General features: G+C 41.6%; 1 long non-coding RNA gene across 1 annotated transcript in view; it reads left to right on the top strand.

The window, feature by feature from the left end:
- LOC121924113 overlaps nt 1–22,534 on the top strand; it is a 25,490-nt gene that overhangs the window by 374 nt on the left and 2,582 nt on the right. Inside the window, exon 2 of the long non-coding RNA XR_006102526.1 lies at nt 16,166–16,202. This is a non-coding gene — a long non-coding RNA (uncharacterized LOC121924113). The remainder of the gene's footprint in view (nt 1–16,165; nt 16,203–22,534) is intronic.

Below are 22,534 nucleotides of genomic sequence, written 5' to 3'. Positions count from 1 at the left end.
AATAATAATAATAATAATAATAATAATAATAATAATAATAATAATAATAATAATAATTTATATCCTGCCCCTCTGCGCAATGCAACCAGGGCAGCTTACAACATTAAAATATACAATCCAACATTAACCCATGACAAGTTCGCCTTAGGGTCGACATTGGCAATGAAACCCACTGGGGGACTTTGGGCAATTCACACTCTCTCAGCCTCTGAGGATGGCCATGGCAACCCCCTCTGAAGGAACTTGCTAAGAAAACCCCATAATAGCATCGCCTTAGAGTGACCATCGGCCATGAAACCCACTGGGTAACTTTGGGCAAGTCATACTCTCTCAGCCTCTGAGGATAGCCAAGGCAAACCCCCTCTGAAGGAACTTGCCAAGAAAAGCCCATGATAGGGTCGCCTTAGGGTTGCCATAAGTCGGAAAGGATCTGAGGGCATACACAACACACAACACAGTCTTCAAAAATTTAAGCTATAGTGGTGTCATGTGTGCAAGAGGTGCAGACAGCACCCTAAGGTGAGGTGACCCTACTGCTCCCCAAATATCTGCCTTTGAGCAGGAACATGCTGTGGGGTTTGCCTATGGCCCTTTAAAATGCTGAAGGGATGGGGGCAGTGGGTGAGGCTTAGAGGGGGGAGAAAGGAGATGCCTCAGAAATTAAAGTTTACATTTTAACATTTTAATTTTTAATTCAAAAAATATTTTAAAACATCACATTCTGAATCAGAGACGATAAAACACACAATGATACTATAGGCTCGAGATACAGGAAGAACGATAGACCTTGAGTCCTGGGAAAAATCTTGGACTATTACAAATAAATTCTCATTATGTCCAAATCTAAAAGAAAATTATTCGAAGATGTTCTATCGGTGGTATATGACACCGTCTAAAATAAACAAATTATATAACACAGGAACAAAAAAGTGCTGGAAATGTGATACTCAGGAAGGGAACTTTTACCATTGCTGGTGGGAATGTAATAAAGCAAAGGAATATTGGAAATCAATACAAGAAATAATGAGTGATATATTACAGATAATCATTCCCTTAACCCCTGAATTGTTCCTGTTTAATATGATAGATAAAAAATCTAAGATAAATATCCATAATAGAAAATATGATAAAATCATAATATACTTGGTCACCTCAGCAAGACTCCTATATGCCAAATATTCAAAAAAAGCACAAATACCATCAATAGAGGAATGGCTATTGAAAGTGAGAGAGCATATGGACATGGATATACTTACATCATCGATGAAAAATGAATCCTCAAAAGATACAATAAAGGATTGGGATTGTGTAAAGGAATTTTGTAAGAAGCAAGGATGGACCTTTAATGTAATGTAATTTGTTAAGTTGTTAAAAACATGACTGCCTTAGAAAAGATGATAGTAATCTTAAAAGTCACGCTTTCTTTCCCTCCCTCCCCTCTCTTTTCCTTTGTAGTAATAATGTATTCAAAGCAAATAGAATATCTGGCAGGAAAACATGTTTATTATTAGCACTGTAAATTCAACACAAATATACAGAACCTTTAATTTCTGGTAAATTATGTAGCCGGGGACTAGAGTTATAAATGACTGTGACAAGGATGAAAGAATGAAAACTGGAAGTAGATGAATAGAGAATGTTCAGTATATCTTGAAGAAACTCATTATTGGTTTTATGTTGGATGTTGTTAGTGATTATGAATTATTTGTAGTATGATGTGATGGTGGATGTTGTATTTGTTGTGTTATGTTATTATGTTATTATGTAAGCATCCGGTAAATAAAGCGAAAGTGGTGAGCAATTGTGCGAATGATTATCACACTCAGTTGTGCAACTAAAGTGATATTGGAAATACATTGTCACTGAAATCCCAAAAGTAAAAAGATGCACGTCAATGGCAGGTTTTTTCAGACAGGGTTTGCCATTGCCATCCTCTAAGGCTGAAAAGGTGTGACTGGCCCAAGGTCTCCCAGTGAGTTTCCATGGCTGAGTCAGGATTCGAACTCTGGTCTCCAGACTTCTAGTTCAATGCTCGAACCACTACACCATACTGGCCCTCTAACAACAACAAGTTGTTTATGTTGCACTTATGACCATTACACATTCAGTAATAAAAAGAAATTACGATTAATGGGTAGCATTAGTACAAAAAATATTACTAAATATTTTATATGGTTTGGGATGGGACCAATAATTATCATATCCATATCTTTATTGATTTGTTATTTTGTTAGATGATCATTGCTGATTTTGTATGTAGACACATTATGCAATTCCTGAATTGGAATAAAATAAAACTTGAAGGGAAAAAAAATGTATAGAAACCCACAGGTGGTCTTCACAATACTATGAAGTTCTGGCATAAGAAAGCAACTCTAGGTCCCTGAGTATGGGGAAAGAAAAGGTGACATGGTGAAATAAAAGAGAGTTTATACACATAAAAAACCAAACAAACTTAAGCTATAACAAAATTGTTTGATTTTTGTCAGGGTGCTCCAAGGCTCTCCCTTCATTATTTTTGCCAAAGCAACAACAACAAAAATATGTTGTGTTGTACAAATGCAAGCCTTACAAAACAATTATACTCTGGGACAATATTATTCAATAGAATCTAAGGCTACATCTGCACTGCAGAAATAATCTGGTTTGAGACCACTTTAACTGCCATGGCTTCATGATATTGAATTTGGGGAACCAACCTTTGCTATGTAGGATTATACAAATAGAGCACTACATCCATCCCTTCCTTATTTGGTTCTGGTTCTGGACTCGCCACTAACCTCAAGCTCCTTTTTTTCCAGAATTATGCACAACTCATCCTTAACATGCATGGGAACTGTAAGTACCTTTCTTTCCCTTCCAACATTTCTTGGCCCTTTGGAATCTACATTGTCAAAATAATGGAGTTTGATACCACTGTACGTACTGGAGCTCCATCCAATGGAATCCTAGGATTTGTAGTTTTGCAAGGTCTTGAGCCTTCTCTGCGCAAGAGTGCTGGTGCCTCTCCCACTCCATCAGATGGAAGAAGACTGAGGTGTTTATCACACAGAGGTTTTTGCAACTCAGATCTGGGGTGACTCCTGGTTCAGCTATGCGAATTCACGTTATAACTCACATATTTTATCACAGCTGGTTGCCCTTCCAAATCGAGGGAGACTCGAATCCAAGGTAAGTCATGTGATGCGGATTCATGCAAAGAGGAGTGAGTGCAAATTGTATTACCACACCGGTGCATAACATGCGGATTCAACAATTCGAATGGGCACCCTTGCGCTTGTTCAGTGAGAGTCTGAACACATTGTGAACCTTTGCACTTCTTGGGTTAAGAAGGGAGCCTGGTTCCACTTTCACATGAATGCTAGCCTCACCTGAAATATTGCTTCATGTTCTATGGGCTTTAGTGTCCGTTTTGGCACCCAAACTAGGACTCTTTTTCTGGGAGATAGGGTCCGTTTTGGCACCCAAACTAGCAATGGAAGCGGGGGGGGGGGGGACCGGGAGCAAAGGGGGGAAAATTGCAGCACGGAACAGGGGGAAATGTGGGACCTTGGAAGTTTGGGGGGGGGGGTTTACTGGGATGGAAGCAAAGTTGCATTCTACACCAGACCAATTCGGAATGAAATTGCAGTGAACTTGGAAGCGATTTCTGTGAATTCGCTTGTTACCGATTTCATCAAAATGAGGGGTTACTTTGGAATCACGGTGGAAGCGCCATGGAAGGAGCCCCCATAGAAAGAAATCATGTATGATAATACATCACATTATCACCTGAATTCGCATCGTTGGACCCGTAGTCACGTCAGATTAGAGCTGCAAAAAGCTGCAAAAGCCTCCCTGTGATAAACACCTGAGAGTTAAAAGAGACTGGAGGAACCAATGGTCAAACTTAAAGATAACAGAAGGAAATGGATATAAATAATAAATTCTATATAACATTATTGTAAATATAAAATGAACGAAAAAAACAAATACAAAAGAGAGGGGGGAAAGGCAAAGAAACACAATGAGCTTTGAAATTAACGGAACAAACGAAGGGAGAAAAGATTACTAAAATAATTGGTTATATTACTTAAGGAGGTTTTAGAAGTAACAACAAAAAATGAGGAATGAGTCTAGAAATATCAATGGAAGGGTTACAAAGAAGTAAATTCTGTCAATGGGGGAAGGAAGCCAAAGCTTTTAAATTGTGTGTGTGTGCGCGCAATTTTTTGGTTTATATGAAAAGTTATCTATGTCCGTATTATATGAAATAAGGCAACAGATAAATGTAATCAATTTATAATGAAAAGTTATTTTTAAAAAGCCAAACAATGCTGGTGTCTTACAAAACTACAGATCCCAGGATTTTGTAGGAGGGCGTCATGACAGTTAAAGTGGTGTCAGACTGCATTATTTCTACAGTGGAGATGCATCCCAAATGGGGCGACACCACAGATTTGTATTAATGCTGTACTATATGAGACATTTTGTTTTCCATTCCTTTTTCTGATTGTTCTTAACATTGAATTTGTCCTTTTATTAAACGCTGAAAATCTGAAAGACTTGGGAAAATAGAAGAACGACACACCTCTAGAAGTTACAGTTGAGCCTCCATATCCACGGATTCTTTATCCACAGATTCAAGCATCCATGGCTTGAAAACATTACAAAATGATATAAATTCCAAAAAGCAAACCTTGATTTTGCCATTTTATATAAGGGGCACCATTTTACTATGCCACTGTATTTAATGAAACTTGAGCATCCATGGTTTTTGATATCCATGGGGCTCCTGGAACCAAACTGCAGCAGATACCAAGAGCCCACTGTAAAGGTAGCAAGGGGTGAGATGGTGCCCCCTACCTCCCTGGGGAACATTTGATGGTGGTTGTTGCGGTGAACTATCATGGGGTTTTCTTAGCAAATTTCTTCAGAGGGGTTTGCCATGACCATGGCTGAGGGTGAGAGACATTTCACCTTTGAAGTAGGGTCCCCTTCATACAACATAACTATAGCTGTGTGGTTCCGCTTTAACTGCTGTGGCTGCATTTTATGGAATCTTGAGATTGGTAATTTGGGGAGGAACTAGAGAAGCTCCCTGTTTGAGAATCCTAAATGCCTCTCCCAAAACTGCCGGGCTCCCATAGAATGTTGCCATAACAATTAAAGTCCAACCATAGCACTGCAATTGTGTTGTGTGAATGGACAACATTTTTAAAAGTTGCTCTTCAAAATCAGAGATAGACTTGTGGCCACTTTTGTTTCTCCCCCTTTGTATTTTTGGCAGTCTCCACAGATCTCAGAAGGTGTTGGCACAGAAAAGTGACCCCTGGGTTCATAACAGTTGCCCACATATTTTTTAATGGCATGCAGAAAGTGTATGCATGAGTTATTTATTCAGTTGTCTGTAGGCCAAGTAAAAGATTACATGGCAGAGAGAGGCAGGAGCCTCCCAACCCTTTGGGTATATGTATGTCTTGTCAAAATGAAAAATGGTTTATGGAGGACAAGTGCAGGGAGGGACAGAGATGTTTAATCCTTTCTTCTCTTGATGTCTTGCTGCTGTACGCACACAGCTGTGAAGTGAAAAATGCGCACATCTTTTCCATTTGGGGTGGGAAGGCAGATTACCAAAATGTCAGCTGGAGAAGGGAAGGCTTATGTGTCCTTTCTCCCCCCACTCCCAGCTTCATTATTCTGTTCAAAATTACTTTCTCCCATAGCTATTTCTCACTTTTCTTTTCTTTTTAATTAAGAGAGTTAAGAGTCTGTCGATCTCTCTGCAGATGCAAAATTTTTCCACATCTTGAATACTCAGGCTGGTAACTAAGGCCTTATGCTTGGTAAGCATAGTTGCTGCTTAAGATTACATTGATATTGATAACATCCAGGGGTAGCCATGTTGGCCATATAGCAAATCCAATCACAAATACACCAAACAGTTATACCTTTGTGAAGTCAAAGGCTTTCATGGCTGGCCTCCATAGTTTTTTGTGGGTTTTTCAGGTTATGTGGCCATGTTCTAGTCAGGAATAAACTCTTCTAGAACATGGCCACATAGCCCGAAAAACCCACAAAAAACTATAATTATACCTTTATTGGCCAACCAAAATGCACAATATACATGTTGAGCTTCAAAAGTTTGCAACATGCGTATTGTTGCTGCTGTGTGCTTTCAAGTCATTTCTGACATATGGTAACCCTAAGGCAACCCTATCCTGGGGTTTTCTTGGCAGAATTTGTTGAGACAGGGGTTGCCATTGCCATCCTCTGAGGCTGAGAGGCTGGGTAACTTGTCCAGGGTTACCCAGTGGTTTTAAATGGCCAAGCTGTTATTTGAACCCAGAGTTGTAGTCCAGTGATCAAACTACTATGTCATATTCACTCTGAAGCCTTCCAAAATTAAATTTTCCCTGGAACATCCCTGTGGTCATCCATAGTCAATGGGATGCTTAGGGTGAGGAGATTTCCACTTCTGTGGACTTGTCCTCTAGAACCCACTGAGAGGAATTCAGTTGTTCTTCTGGCTAATCTGAGAATCCTGTGTTGCTGATGAATAGTTCTGTAAAATTATAAATTATGTATAAATGTAGATCAATAAAACAACATTGAGATATTTTTAAAAAAAGCCTTTCTAGCAAACTAGTATCAGTTGTAGGTGTTTTCTGATTGAAAATAATGGATAGGGTTAAGGCAGAATTCTTGGTTTATATTCCTTCTTCTAAAAGCTGCTTTTTAAAAATGGCATTGAGAGGACATTGCTACACTTTTAAAAATGGCATTGAGAGGACATTGCTACACTTTATTTATTTATTTATTTATTTCAAGGATTTACACCCCGTCTTTCTCCAACAATGGGATTCAAGGCAGCTAACAATAATTTGAAAAGATAGAAGTAAAAACATTGATTATGAAAGTTAAAAAAAAAATCAAAATATTAAAACACTTGGTTTAAACAAGTAAAAAACCATAAAAAGCATTTACAGCACACAGCACAATGCAAGTAAAATTCATCCACCAAATGCCTACTTAAATAAAAATGTCTTCAACTGCGTTGTTACACTTGGTAACGCTGGAATCCTATTACTCACATACTTGTGTCTGACATATGTTTGTTTTTGGATGGAGAGCATGGGGCTATTCTGTGGCCCTTTGCACAATGTTCAAAAGCATTGGCCCTCCAGCTGTCAAACCCCATGAAGGACTACCATGACTGCTGTTTAGATGGGGCAGGGAGAGAGCAGGCTGGCAATTCAACTGATGCAGCTCTGATGGGAAGAGATGGAAGGAGACATTCCAGCACTGAGAGCATTTCCATTTCCATTCACATTCTAAGTGGAACTGATTCAGTTCATCAAGGTCCCTATTCTTTCTTCTCTCCACCAGTCAGGAGAGCATCAGGAACCAATCCCAGGGCCTGATGGCTGGAGGCACTGCAAAGAACAGAGAGCTAGGGGATAGCCCTAGTTCCTTGTCCAAAAAAAGACATAGTAGGCCATTAGTTAGTAGGGACTTACACATGTAGAGGCTATGCTCTGCCAGCTCACTGTTGACCCATACACAGCAATTCCTGTGGGAGAGAGATGAGACATCAGGATTTCTAAGAGAGCTACAGCAGTGGCGTTGTTCATGATCAGCCATAATATTTCAATTAAATGCCAAGACCTTTGTATTACCAGAAGTGAACCAATGAAAACTTTTAAAAAAAGAACCCACAGCAGGATTCTCTTTATTGCATCCATGTTCTTTTTTCTTGGATATTAGTTAATTTTTGTACCTCCTCATCTTATCCTCCTAGGAAAGGTTGTTCTGAACTCTCTGGCTTTCAATTCCGTTTATTCCTCCATCTATTTCTTTTTCTTTTTCTCTTTTTCTTTTCATTTCCCCCCTTCCTTCCTTCCTTCCTTCCTTCCTTCCTTCCTTCCTTCCTTCCTTTTTCTTTGCCTTTGTGTCTTCTACTTCCTTTTGACTTTATCAGTTATTAACTTCATCTGTTTACCTTTCTCATACTATGGGTGTTTCCTCATACTCTGGAAGCTTTTGCTTCTCAGTTGCAGATATTCCTGAGATAGCTGTTTGAGAATGGAACCACTTGCTAGAGAAATGGTAGGGACTTCTTCTTTGGAGGTTTCTAAAAAAAGACTTGATAGCTACTTGCTGGTGATGCTTTAGCTGGAGATCCTGCACTGAGCAGGAGATTGGACTCAGTGGCCTATGGGGCCTGTTCCAACTCTGTGAGTCTATGGGAGAGGCATCAGATATCATTGTCTTTCCTTTAAATGCAGGGTAGCTGTATCGTTCTTGTTAACTGCCATCAAGTTGACTTCAGCTTGATGGCAATCCTATTAATGAGAAACCTCCAAGTCACCATTCATCTTCTTTGTTTCATTTTAAATCATTTTAAGTTTACAATTCAATATGTTCCCTATCTTATTTCCTCAAAATTTTTTGTTATTATTAAAGGGAGGGCAGGGGAATAGAGAAAGAGACAAGAGGGAATGGGAAAACTAAGGAAAGGATGCTATACTTAACTCAGTCAATGGCATTTGAGGAAGTGGATTGGATTGTCACCCATGAAACCTCTTGCTAAAATAATCCTGGGCTAAGAATGGACATGATTGAGCACATTGGGAAGGGGATGATAGAGAAAGAGAAAAGAGGGGAATGGGAAAACTCAGGAAAGGAGAGGCACATGGAGACTGCGAATGAGAAAGTCACCTGGAAGGAGGATGGATGGATGGATGGGGGTTCTGGTGAGGGGTGGGGGAGAGAATCCACAGTTTCTTTCTGTCCTGGGGAAGAGAGGAACACATTGGGACTGGAGAGACAAAGAAACAGGGGCATTTCTGGCGTGTATCTGATTCAAGTGACTAGTGGTTTCACATTATGTCAAGATCAAAATGGTATTAAATATCCCTGTAATACCACACATAGTTACATTGTTACATTTCCTTCTGCAAATACACCAGTGTGTTGCATCCTGAACATTTTCTTTGAAGTAACTAGTGGTTTACTTTTTTTTTCAAAATTTTCAATTTTGGACACTTTCTTGCTTTTTTTATAGATGGGTTTTTTTTTAAAAAAAGAAAAAAGCTGTAATGTGAATTGAAACTGAGCTTCGAAACTGGTTACACGATGAACTACTTTTTAAAATAAACCTTCTGAGCCCTGATAATAGCCTGGTTTTTTGCTTTCAAATTTTTTAGGCAATGCATCATGTTGTTATTGTTGCTGTGTCCATTGCTTTGCAATTTAATTTCTCCAAAAGGAATTCTGTACCCCGTTCAGATCTAGGAAGAGCCCCAAATAATAAACAACATGCACCTGTCCCATTGGTTGAACAGGAACAAAATCAGGAGAGAGCAGAGCTGACACTTTTCTCAGGTTAAAAATCCATTAAAACCAAACAGAATTTTGTTAGAAATAAGCTTTGATACTTCAAAGGCATTAAAATAATTACTGCTATTTCCTAAATCAAGGCTGAGCCAAAGGTACATTTCTTGGGTGACATAATGATTACGGAGTTTCTGACTCACGTTGTTTATTGGTAAGAACAGGAACGGGGTTATGTTTCCTTCCATACAACTAAAAGGAGAGAAGCCTTGAAGCTCAACCAGTTTTACCCTTCAAAAGTACATGGATCATGGTGTAATAGGACTACTGCTGAAACATTAGGTTCTAGGTGGAACTAAAATGCTGGATTTAGCCCAAGGAACTGATTTTTTGGGGGGGCAGTAAGTAGTTGTTTGGTTCCAAAGAGCATGGGACCAATCATTTTTGTTGGACTCCGAGTCCAGCAATTCTCCAGCAACTTGTTGCAGTGGCCAATTGGACAAAAGGTTCTGAGAACTGTAGTTAAAAAAGGAATTTCCCAAGCTTGAGAGTACGTTCTCAAAACAAGGTTTGTCCCTCTGTCGTAGTGTTTCGGGTTTTCATGAAAAGCTGGCTTGATGAATTTTGAGTTCTATAAACATACGAAGCAGAACCTGCCAAAGCACCAAGCCCAAATGACCCAAGACTCTTGATTCTATCCAGGCCTGTTTCCTCTTCCTTTTCCAGACATACAACCTCCCTTGTCTTAAAGCTCCTGAAAGGTGTTCTCAGGTGGGCAGCTTCGTTCCTCTTGCGTTCCAGAGCCACTAAATGCAAAACAGCTGTGTTTGCTTCCTTGGTCTTTGTGTGGTCCTCGTGTGCGTCAGTAGTTTCCCTACTTGGTTGCAAACCTCTATTATTAGGGTTTTCGTTGGCAAGATTTGGTTCAGAGGAGGAGGTTTGCCATGGCCTTCCCCTGAAGCATGTGGACTTGTCCAAGGTCACCCAGTGGGAAGACGAATAATGCCCCTCAGTGACAGGTGTGAGTTTTTTCCTCAGGTCACCGGTAGCATCCAAAAAAGGCCGACATAGCCATTATCCAGCGAGGCAATGTACCCCCCACAAGGAAGGGAAAGTAGAACCAATTGAAAGTAAGCCAATTCACGTGATTAATTACTCACACATGAACTTGTGGTCATTCCAAGGCAAAGCCGAGCAGCACCACAAAATAAAACAGCCACAGCACCTGGTCTTCATTATTGGCCTTCCATCCAAGTACAAACTTGGTCTGACCCTGCTTAGCTCCAGGATTAGACAGGATCAGTGCTTTAAGGCATTGTAGGCAGGTATAGCCAGTGTGGTGTAGGTGGTTTGGGTGCTGGACTAGAACTCTGAAGACCAGGGTTTGATTCCCACCTGGCCAAGAAGTCCACTGGGTAACCTTGGGCATGTCCACCTCTTTCAGTCGCAGACAAAAGCCTGGTAAAGCCCTCTCAATAATCTTCTCAAGGAAACCCAGTGATAGGGAAGTCACAAAGTCAGAATGACTTGACAGGCACACAACAGCAGCAGCAATAACAATAACAAAGAAAGATGTGCTTCTCACCTGTCAACAACATCTGTCAAACTTATGGAGTTTTTGTTGTTTGGCTCCAAATCTTTTTACTCATGTGGTGACTCTAAGGCGACCCTATCATCAAGGGGTTTGCCATTACCATCCTTGCGCAAGACTGTGACTTGCGCAAGGTCCCCAGTGGGTTTTTCATGCTGAATGGGAAAAACCCTCTATCTTCAGTTGTAGTCCCATGCCCAAACCACTACACCACACGGCTCTCTAACTTCTAGCACCCAGAATATCATAGAAGGTTTCCTAGTCTCAAGACTACTCAGAAATGGGTTTTATTACTGTGGCTTTCCAGTGGTGCTCAAGTGCAAAATAGGCAAAAAATGGCAGGGATTTAATGCCTGACACTAAGTCTGTTTCTGGTGTCCAAGCACTCATTAAAAAAAAAAAGACCAGCACAAACAGAAAAAGCTCAGCACCTACCTCATGTTTTGAGGAAGTCCACTGCCATGGCAGTAATGGAGAAGAACAGCAAGCTATTGGAAGGATACAGGAGGAATCCCTCCTGGAGAGAAGCTGAAATGGAGGACAGGTCCCATAAAGGAGATGTCTGACACCCAGCCGATGTCCTCACCACCAAGGAGGACAAGGCACTAAAAGGAGGACATCCAGAAAAAAGGGAGACCATGACCCAAGGAACTCCTAACACTCCTAGAATGTTGCCGCATGCTCTTAGGGATGCTCAAATGGAGGGCCTTTTGGAATCCCTCCTGGGAGAGAAAGCTGAAATGGAAGACAGGTCATAAAACAAGGGCATCTGGGTCACCCTGCCAGCTGTCTTAACCACAAAGTAGGACAAGGCCACCATAAAAGGGGAACATTCCAGAAAAAAGGGAGGACAGGCTCAAGAAAACTCCACAGTTCTAAGTGGTTCCCAAACTTTTGCCTCCAGCGTTTTGGACTTCAACACCCAAGGCCCCCTTGCAGCTGTGTCCATAGTGAGGATTGTGGAAGCTGAAGTCCAAACATCTGGCAGATAGCAAATCGCTCCAAACCTCCTAGCAATGCATGCCGATGCATGCTTCTTAAGTGATGCTCTAAAGGCGAGGAGATTCTGAAATTTCTCCTGGACAGAAGGGGAATGGAGGACAGGTCCGGGAAAAGGAAGACCTCTAGTTACCTTGCACGAGCTTCTTAGTGATGCTCCAAAGAGAGGAGGATTCTGAGATTCTTCCTGGCAGAAGGAGAATGGAAGACAGGTCCTGGAAAAGGAGGACCCCGGGTCACCTTGCATGGGATTCTTAGTGATACTCCAAAGGGAAGACATTGTGACATTCCTCCTGGACAGAAGGGGAAATGGAGGACAGGTTCTGGAAAAGAGGACCCCGGGTCACCTTGCATGGGCTTCTTAGGTCCTTCTCAAATGGAGGACATTCTGAAACTCCTCCGGACAGAGGGGAAATGGAGGACAGGTGGCCTGGAAATGGAGGACCCCTGGTCACCTTGCATGGGTCTTAGTGATGCAATGTCAATGGCCTGCTTCTTAGTGATGGCTGAAAAGGGAGGAGATTTTGGAAATCCTCCTGGGAAGAAGGGGGAATGGAGGACCGGACCGGAAAAAGAGGACCCCCTGGCCCCCCCTGAGCTGGTTGTCAAGGGCTGGGTTGGACCAACCCCACCCCCCGCGTGAGGGGAATGCAAGGGGAGGCTGGTTTCCTAGCCATGACGCGTGGCTGGAAGGAGAGCGCACACAAAAGAGGCGGAGCAGAAGCAGCAGCAGCAGCTCTTCTTCTTTCAGGAGGCATCTGGTGGGGATCAGCACCAGCCGCTGGTCCAGGGTGGCTCTCCTCCTTCTCCGCTGGTCTCCTGGCTGGATCCGGATGGAGCCCCCAAAGGCTAGCCGTGGGCCCGGGCACTCCTGCTCTGCCCCCCGCTGGGCCCTGGCCGGGGCCCCTCTGTGCCTGGTGGCAGCCTGTGGGGGCCCTGGATCACTTGGACAGCAGCCCAGATCAACCAGACGGTCCCTTGGCCATCGCAGCCCACTCCGCAGACCAGCAGCAGGTACCTGGGGTTGGAGGGTGGTTGGTGGTGGTGGTGGTGAGCTTCCCCTGGCTTCACAGCCAAAGCAACAGCCCCTTTACATCCCTCTTGTTTAGTTCTCTGTTTCGTTTGAGGAGTGTCAGAGAGTGCTCAAAGAGGCAGCATGGTGTATGGGTTGAGCATTGGACTATGGCTTTGGAGCCCAGGGTTTCTAATCGCAGCTCAGCCACTGGGGGACCTGGGGCAAGTCCAGGCTCTCTCAGTCCTCCGAGGATGGCCATGGCAACCTCCTCTGAAGGGGGACTAAGAAACTTGCACCTACCCATAATAAAATAATATATAATATAATAATAAGTAATAGAATAATAAAATAATAATAAATAATAATTTATATCCTGCCCATGCGCACCCAACCAGGGCAGCTTACAATTAAAATATACATCCAACATAATCCATGGACAAGTTTGCCTGAGGGTCGACATCGGCCATGAAACCCACTAGGGGACTTTGCAGTCAAACTCTCTCAGCCGCAAGGATGGACATGGCAAACCCCCTCTGAAGGAACTGCCAAGGAAACCCCATAAAAGCATGGCCTTAGAGTGACCACTCGCCATGAACCACGGGTAACTTGGGCAAGTCACACTGCTCTCAGCGTCTGAGGATAGCCAAGGCAAACCCACCTTTGAAGGAACTTGCCAGAAAAGCCACAGATAGGTCACCGTAGGTTGCCATAAGTTGGAAAGGATCTGAAGGCAACAACAACACACAACACAGTCTTCAAAATTAAGCTAAGTGGTGGTCATGTTTGCGAGGGTGAAGAAGCACCCTAAGGTGGGGTGACCCTACTGCTCTCGGATACTGCCTTTGAGCAGGAACGCTGTGGGGTTTCCCTATGGCCCTTTGAAAATGCTGAAGGGATGGGGGCAGTGGGTAGCTTAGAGGAGGGAGAATGAGACGCCTCGGAATTAATGTTTACATTGTACATTTTAATTTTTAATTTAAAAAATATTTTAAAACATCACACTGAATCAGAGACGATAAACACACCACACCGATACTATAGGCTCGAGATATAGAAAGAACGATAGAACCTTGAGTCCTGGGAAAATCTTTGGACTATTACAAAAATTCTCATTATGTCCCAAATCTAAAGAAAATTATTCGAAGATGTTCTATCGTGGTATATGTACACGTCTAAAATAACAAATTATATAACACGGAACAAAAAAGTGCTGAAAGGTGACACGCAGGAAGGGAACTTTTACGCATGCTGGTGGGAAGTGATAAAACAAAGGAATATTGGAAACAGTACAAGAAATAATGAGTGGATACATACAGATATTCATTCCCTAATCCTAAATGTTTCGCTGTAATTGATAGATAAAAATCTAAGGATAAATACCATGATAGAATAATATGAAAAATCAATATACTTGGGTCACCTCAGCAAGAATCCTTTCTCTTGTCCTTTGTAGTAAAATGATTCAAAGCAAAGGAATATCTGGCAGGAAAACATGTTAATAATTACATCGTAAATTCAACACAAATAAAGAAACCCTTTAATTACTGGTAAAATTAGTAGCCGGGGACTAGAGTTATAAATGACGGTGACAAGGATAGAAGAATGAAAACGGGAAGTAGAACGAATAGAGAATGTTCAATATATCTTGAAGAAACTCATTATTGGTTTTATGTTAGATTTGTTAGTGATTATGAATTATTTGTAGTAGATTGTTGGTGGATGTTGTGTTTGTTGTGGTGTTATGTTATTTATGACTAGGAATGTTTGTCTTTTAGGAATAATTAAAACAGCACATTCCACCATTTTTCAAATCAGGCCAAACGCAATGATGCGTATGTAGTAAAGGCATTTAGGCTGTGCATTTTGTGCATGCCTCCAAGTCATTTTTGATTTATGGCAACCCAAAGGCGAAGCCTTCACAGGAGCTTATCACAATGGGACTAGTTTCACATCAAAGAGAGATTAAAGCGCATTTAAAGCATCCGGTAAATAAAGCGAAAGTGGCGCAAGGGCTGTGCGAAGGATTATCACATCAACGTTGCGCAATATAAAGTGATATTGGAAACATTGTCACGGAAATCGCCGAAAGTAAAAAGATGCACGTTAATGCTTCTTTATGACCACTTTAATGGAGGTTTTGTGAGACGTCATGTGAAATAATTTCGTGAAATTACAGATTTTTTCCGGGATATTCATGGGATAACTCCCCATCTCCTTTGTGTGATAAACTCCATAGGGTTTTCTTGGCAAGTTTCTTCAGACAGGGTTTGCCATTGCCATCCTCTAAGGCTAAAAGGTGTGACTGATCCAAGGTTCCCAGTGAGTTTCCATGCTGAGTCAGGATTCGAACTCTGTTCCAGACTTCTAGTTCAATGCTCGAACCACTACACCATACTGGCCCTCTAACAACAACAAGTGTTTATGTTGCCTTATGACCATAACACATTCAGTAAAAATAAGAAACAAATTACGATCAATGGTAGCATTGAGTACAAAAAAACATATACTAAATATTTTATCATGTTTGGGATGGGAAGAGTTCACATTGAGTTAGCAGACCAGTTGGCACCAATAATATCATATCCAATCTTTATTAATTTGTTAGTTGTTAGACGATCATTGCTGATTTTGTATGTAGACACATTATGCAATTCCTGATTGGAATAAAATAAACTGAAGGGAAAAAAATGTATAGAACCCCACAGGTGGTCTGCTCAATACTAGAAGTTCTGGCATAAGAAAGCACTCTAGTCCCTGAGTATGGGGAAAGAAAAGGTGACATGGTGATAAAAGAGAGTTTATACACATAAAAAACCCAACAAACTTAAGCATAAACAAATTGTCTGATTTTTGTCAGGTGTCCAAGGCTCTCCCTTCATATTTTTGCCAAAGCAACAACAACAAAATAATGCTTTGTGTTGTACAAATGCAAGCCTTACAAAAACAACTATACTCTGGGACAATTAGTCAATAGAATCTAAGGCTACAATCTGCCTGCAGAATAATCTGGTTTGAGACCACTTTAACTGCCATGGGTCCATCTTAGGGATTTCGGGGAATTGTAGTTTTGTGCACAGAAATAATTTGGTCTGACACCAATTTAACTGCCATGCTTCATGATATCGAATTTGTGGGAACCAACCTTTGGCCATGTAGGATATACAAAAGAGCACTACATCCATCCCTTCCTTATTTTGGTTCTGGTTCTAGGACTGCCCCACTTACCCAAGCCTCTTTTTTCCCAGAATTATGCACAACTCATCCTTAACATGCATGGGGACTGTAAGTACCTTTCTTTCCCTTCCAACATTTCTTGGCCCTTTGGAATCTACGATTGTCAAAATAATGGAGTTGATACCACTGTAAGTACTGGAGCTCCATCCAATGGATCCTAGGATTTGTAGTTTTTGCAAGGTTGAGCCTTCTCTGCCGCAAGAGTGCTGGTGCCTCTTCCGTCCATCAGATGAAGGAACGAGAGGTTTTTTATCACACGGAGGGTTTTTGCAGCTCAGATCTGGGGTGACTTCTGGTTCAGCTATGCGAATTCATGTTATAACCTCACATATTTATCACAGCTGGTTGCCCTCCGAATCAAGGGAGACTCGAATCCAAGGTAGTCACATGATGCGGATTCACGCAAAGAAGTGAGTGCAAATTGTATTCCCACACCGTGCAATACATGCGGATTCAACATTCGAATTGGCACCCTTGCGCTTGCTCAGTGAGGGTCTGAACACATTGTGAACCTTTGCACTTCCAGGGTTAAGAAAGGAGCCTGGTTCCACTTTCACATGAATGCTAGCCTCCCTGAATATGCTTCAGTTCTGTGGGCTGAGAGTCCGTTTTGGCACCCAAACGCAATGGAAGCAGGGGGTGGGGAGTACCGAAGCAAATGGGGCAAAAATTGGCAGCATGAGCTCAGGTAAATGTGGGACCTTGGAATTGGGGGGGGGGTGGGGTGGGTTGCCGGGACGGAAGCAAAGTTGCATTTCCACCCAGCCCCAATTCGAAATTAAATGCAGTGAGCTTGGAAGCGTTTCTGTGAATTTTGCTGGTTACCGATTTCATCAAATGAGGGTTATTTTGAAATCACGGGTTGAAGCGCCACGAGAGCCCCATAGAAAGAAATCATGTGGTATATACATCACATATCACTCTAGAATTCGCATCGTTGGAACCGCATTCAAGTCAGATCAGAGCTGCAAAAAGCTGCAAAAACCTCCCTGGGATAAACAACCTGAGAGTTAAAAGAGACGAGGAACCAATGGTCAAACTTAAAGAAACAGAAGAAAGGATAGAAATAGACTAATCTATATAACATTATTGTAGAATATAAAATGAATGAAAAAATCAAATACAAAAGAGAGGGGGGAAGGCAAAGAAACACACTGAGCTTTGAAATTAACGAATAAATGAAGGGAGAAAAGATTACTAAAAGAATGTCGTTAGATTACTTAGGAGGTTACGAAGTAACAACAAAAATGAGGAATGAGTCTAGAAACCGATCAATGGAAGGGTTCAAAGAAGTAAATTCTGTCAATGGGGGAAGGAACCGAAGCTTTTAATTGTGTGTGTGCGCACCAGATTTTTTGGTTTATATGAAAAAGTATCTATGTCCATATTATCAGAAAAAGGCAACAAATAAATGATCAACTTATAATGAAAATTTATTTTTAAAAAGCCAACAATGCTGGTACTTACAAAACTACAGATCCCAGGATTTTTAGGAGGGCGTCAGGACAGTTTAAAGTGGTGTCAGACTGCATTAATTTCTACCGTGGAGATGCATCCCCAGTGGGGCGACACCACAGATGTGTATTAATGCTGGTACTATAGTGAGACATTTGTTGGTTCTCATACGATATTATCCCTTTTTCCTGATTGTTCTTAAACATTGATTTGTCCGTGTAGTACAGCTGAAAATCTGAAAGGACTTGGGAATAGAAGAAGAACGACCATAACCTCTGAAGTTCAGACGTTGAGCCTTCCATATCCAACGGATGCTTATCTAAAACAGATTCCAAGCATCCTGCGCTTGAAAACATTACAAATGAGTAATTCCAAAAAGCAGAACCTTGATTTTGCCATTTTATTAAGGGGCGACTATTTTACTATGCCACTGTATTTAATGAAACGTGAGCATTCCTGGTTGTTTTTGATATCCATGGGCGCATCCGGGACCAAACGGCAGCGATACCAAGAGGCCCGACTGTAAAGGGAGCAAGGGGTAGATGGTGCCCCCTAGACCGTCCCTGGGGACATTTGAATGGTGGTTGTTGCAGGTGAAACTATCAGGTGGGTTTGTTCTAGCAAAGTTCTTCAGAGGGGTTGTGCCATGCACCATGGCTGGAGGTGAGAGACAGTTTCAACACGTGTTGAAGTGGGTCACCCTTCATCACAAATAACTGTAGCTGTGTGGTTCCCCGGTTCCTCCGCTTGAAAAAAACTGCTGTGGCTGGGCATTTTTTAGTGGAATCGTGTGAGATTGGTAATTTTGGTGGGGAGGAACTAGAGAAGGCTCCCTGTTTGAGAGATCCGCTATAATGCCTCTCCCGAAACGCCCGGGCCCATGGGGGCCCAGACGAAGTGGGGGGGGGGTGGGGGCCATAACAAATTAAAGTCCCCATAGCCACTGCATTTGTGTTAGTGGTGTAAATGTACAAACATGTTTTTAAAAGTTGCTCGTTCAAAATCAGAGATAGACTTGTGGCCACTTTTGCTTCTCGTGCTCCCGCTTCTCCCCCTTTGTATTTTGGCAGTCCTCCACAGATCTCGAGAAGGTGTTGTGCGGCACAGAAAGTGGCCACCCCTGGGTTCATAACGTTGTGCCACAGATTTTTTTAATGGCATGCAGAAAGTGTATGCATGAAGTTATTTATTCAGTTGTGCTGTAGGCACAAGTAGATTACATGGCAGGAGAAGGCAGGAGGCCCCCAAACCCTTTGGGTAAGAGTAATGTATGTCTTGGTCAAAATGAAAAGATAGGTTTATGGAGGACAAGGTCAGCGGGAAGTGACAGCGAGATGCTGTAAATTCCTATTCCTTCCGTCTTGAGTCTTTGCGTGCTGTAACGCACACAGCTGTGAAGTGAAAATGCACACATCTTTTCCATTTGGGGTGGGTTAAGGCAGATACCAAGGACATGTAACTGGAGAGATAGAAGGCTTGTGTGTCCTTTCTCTTCTCCCCACCGACTCCCGCAGCTTCAGTATTCCTGTTCAAAATTACTTTCTCCCATAGCTATTTATTTCGTCTTCTCTAGCTGTCCTTTCTCTTTCCTTTTGTTAATTAAGAGAGTTAGAGAAGAGTCTTTGATCTCTCGTGCAGAGTGCAAAATTTTTTCCACATCTTGAATAACTCAGGCGATGGTAACTAAAAGGCCCATGTATGCGTGGGTAGCAGAGTTGCGGCTTAAGATTACATTGTTGTTGTTAGCAAAACATCCAGGGTAGACCAGGTTTGGCCATATAGCAAAGATAAATCCAATCACAAATAGCACCAACACGTGAGAACTTTGTGAAGCAGGCTTTCATGGCATGGCGCGTCCTAGTGTGGTGTGGGTTTTTTTCAGGCTATGGTGGCCATGTTCCCTAGCAGGAATAAACTAATGACAAATTTTAGATGTGGATTGTTTTAACGTGTGCACATCTTATTCGTCCTTTTAAATTGATGTGCTTTTTAACCAATCTGTTTTAACTGATGTGGTGTGTCTGTTAATTGTTGTTCCTGACTTTGATCCATGGGGAGAGGCAGGAAATAAATATCATCATCATCATCACCACCACCATAATCATCATCATCATCATCTTGAGATTAGTATTTGAATCAAACTGTCAACTTTCTCCTTTTATTTTTGCATGGCACATCCTTGTATGACACATCATTTTGGCATGACGTATTTTTGTATGACATCTTTTAAACCAGCTAGCCCTGTTTAAAATGGCATTTGGTGTTACAGAACTTGTATTTCAAAATAAATAATAGTTATAACACAATTAAATCAGACATAGAGATAGTAGTAACTTTATTGTTAAAAGCTAAAAGTGATCACAATTAGATACTGGTCCAGCCAGTGAATACAAAAGCAATGTAAAAAGATCAATGCACAGAATTTCTTTTAAGAACCATCAGTAATATACAACAATAATGATAAAAACATATAACAAATGAGACTTTTAATCATCACTCCTATCTTGAAAACTAAGCCTAATCTTACTGGCAGCTAAACCAAAATTCCCCCCCATTATTACCAGCCAAAAGAATACAGATCTTGCTGGGAAGAAGATCTGTCAGAAAGAGAATGTAAAATATGATCAAGGAACTTTTGTCTAAGAGTTGTATAAAGAGGACAATGTAAAAGATAATGTTCAATATTCTCCACTACCCCAGTTTTACAAATACACAATCTTACATGGACGGGAGTGTTATTATATCTGCCCACCAAATACGCAGAAGGCATACATTGAGACTGTAAATACTTTTCTAACAGGGGCCAGAGTAAGATAATGTATTTTGATTGGACAGTTTCCAAAGTAGAGACACTGTTATACCCCCAGATTTCTGCACCATATAACAACTGAGGAACAAATTTTCTTTGATAAATCTCAATAGTAGGGGCTACCAAATGTCTGTGGAATTTTAAAAGAGAGTTTATAGAATGAGTTGATTTTAACTTGGTTGCAACGAAATGTGTTTTCCATGACAAGTTAGACTGAAATCTTAAATCGAGATAATTGAAATAGGACCTATGAGTTTTGCCTCTAGACTCCAGCGGTGAGGGTTTTTTTTTAAACCAAAGACCACAACTGTGGTTTTAGAGTGATTAACTATTATCATTTCATTGAAATTCACCTAACTTCTTGAAGTGTCTCACATTAACGATCTGGTTTTCATTACAATTGTGTTTAAAACTCCCTAAACCGTCTTCTATAAAACACTAGCAAATAGGTTTTCTGAAAGCAAAATGCATTGTTTTAATACTTGAGAAACAATTAACAGCCTCACAGGGCCATGTATTAGTTTAGCACAGCAGAATATTTATGCCAAACTAGCCCTTTGAAGATTTGTGGCTACTGCTAACAGTTCTCTTTCCCCTAAAGTCCATACTCTGGTGATACTTTTATTAGGCTAATTTCTTCTGCCTCAGAATTACCTACCTCTGCATATCACCTGAGATTTGAACACTGCACTCCATCAATGCATCTAAGGAAGTGGATTGGATTGGAATCCATGAAACCTCATGCTAAAATAAATCATTAGGAAGGAAAAGAAACAGAATCACTGGAGAAGAGGAAGCCACTCAGCAGGACTAGGAATGGAAATGATAGAGGACACGGGGAAGTGGGAAGAGAAAAGAAGGGAAAGGGAAGATCTAAGGAGAGAGGAGATGCCCACAGAGACTGCTGTACTCCATCAATGCACCTGAGGAAGTGGATTGCATTGTAATCCATGAAACCTCATGCTAAAATAAATTATTTAGAAGGAAAAGAAATGGAGGGTCACTGGAGAAGAGTAAGCCACTCAGGAGGACTAGGAATGGAGATGATAGACTAGAGCAGTGATGGCGAACTTATGGCACGTGTGCCAGAGGTGGCACTCAGAGCCCTCTCTGTGGGCACATGTGCCATCATCCCAGCACAGTTTGCCAGAGTTTGTTACTAGAAAGTCAGATGGACATGACACTTTGCAATAACTAAGTGGGTTTTGGGTTGCAGTTTGGGCACTCGGCCTTGAAAAGGTTCACCATCACTGGACTAGAGAAAGAGAAAAGAGGGGAATGGGAAAATGTAAGGAAAGAGGAGATACACATGGACTGCTGTACTCCATCAGTGCACCTGAAGAAGTAGATTGGATTGTCATCCATGAAACCTCAAGTCTCATTTCTCTCTGATCCCACCCCAGAACTACTGTGCATAGCCCCTGAGACTTGGATGCTGTACTCCATCAGTGCATCTGAGGAAGTGAATTGGATTGTCATCCATGAAGTCTCATGCTAAAATAAGTCCCTTAGAAGGGAAAAAAGAGGATCATTGAAGAAGAGGAAGCCACTCATGGGGGAGACTAAGAATGGAAATGATAGAGGGGACAGGTGGGGAGGGCAGTGGAATAGAGAAAGAGAAAAGAGGGGAATTGGAAAACTAAGGAAAGAGATGCTATACTTAACTCAGTCAAGGCATCTGAGGAAGTGGATTGGATTGTCACCCATGAAACCTCTTGCTAAAATAAATCCTGGCTAAGAATGGACATGATTGAGCACATTGGGAAGGGGATGAAATAGAGAAAGAGAAAAGAGGGGAATGGGAAAACTCAGGAAAGGAGAGGCACATGGAGACTGCGAATGAGAAAGTCACCTGGAAAGGAGGATGGATGGATGGATGGATGGATGGATGGATGGATGGATGGATGGGGGTGCTGGTGAGGGGTGGGGGAGAGAAATCCACAGTTTCTTTTCTGTCCTGGGGAAGAGAGGAACACATTGGGAGCTGGAAGAGACAAAGAAAGCAGGGGCATTTCTGGGTGTATCTGATTCAAGTGACTAGTGGTTTTCACATTATGTCAAGATAAAATGGTATTAAATATCCCTTGAATAACCAGACATAGTTACATTGTTACAT

Source organism: Sceloporus undulatus, chromosome 2 (assembly GCF_019175285.1).
Source record: "Sceloporus undulatus isolate JIND9_A2432 ecotype Alabama chromosome 2, SceUnd_v1.1, whole genome shotgun sequence".
Taxonomy (NCBI): Eukaryota; Metazoa; Chordata; class Lepidosauria; order Squamata; family Phrynosomatidae; genus Sceloporus; species Sceloporus undulatus.
Note: the sequence above shows the minus strand (reverse complement) of the source record. Positions and strands in the feature narration are given on the sequence as shown.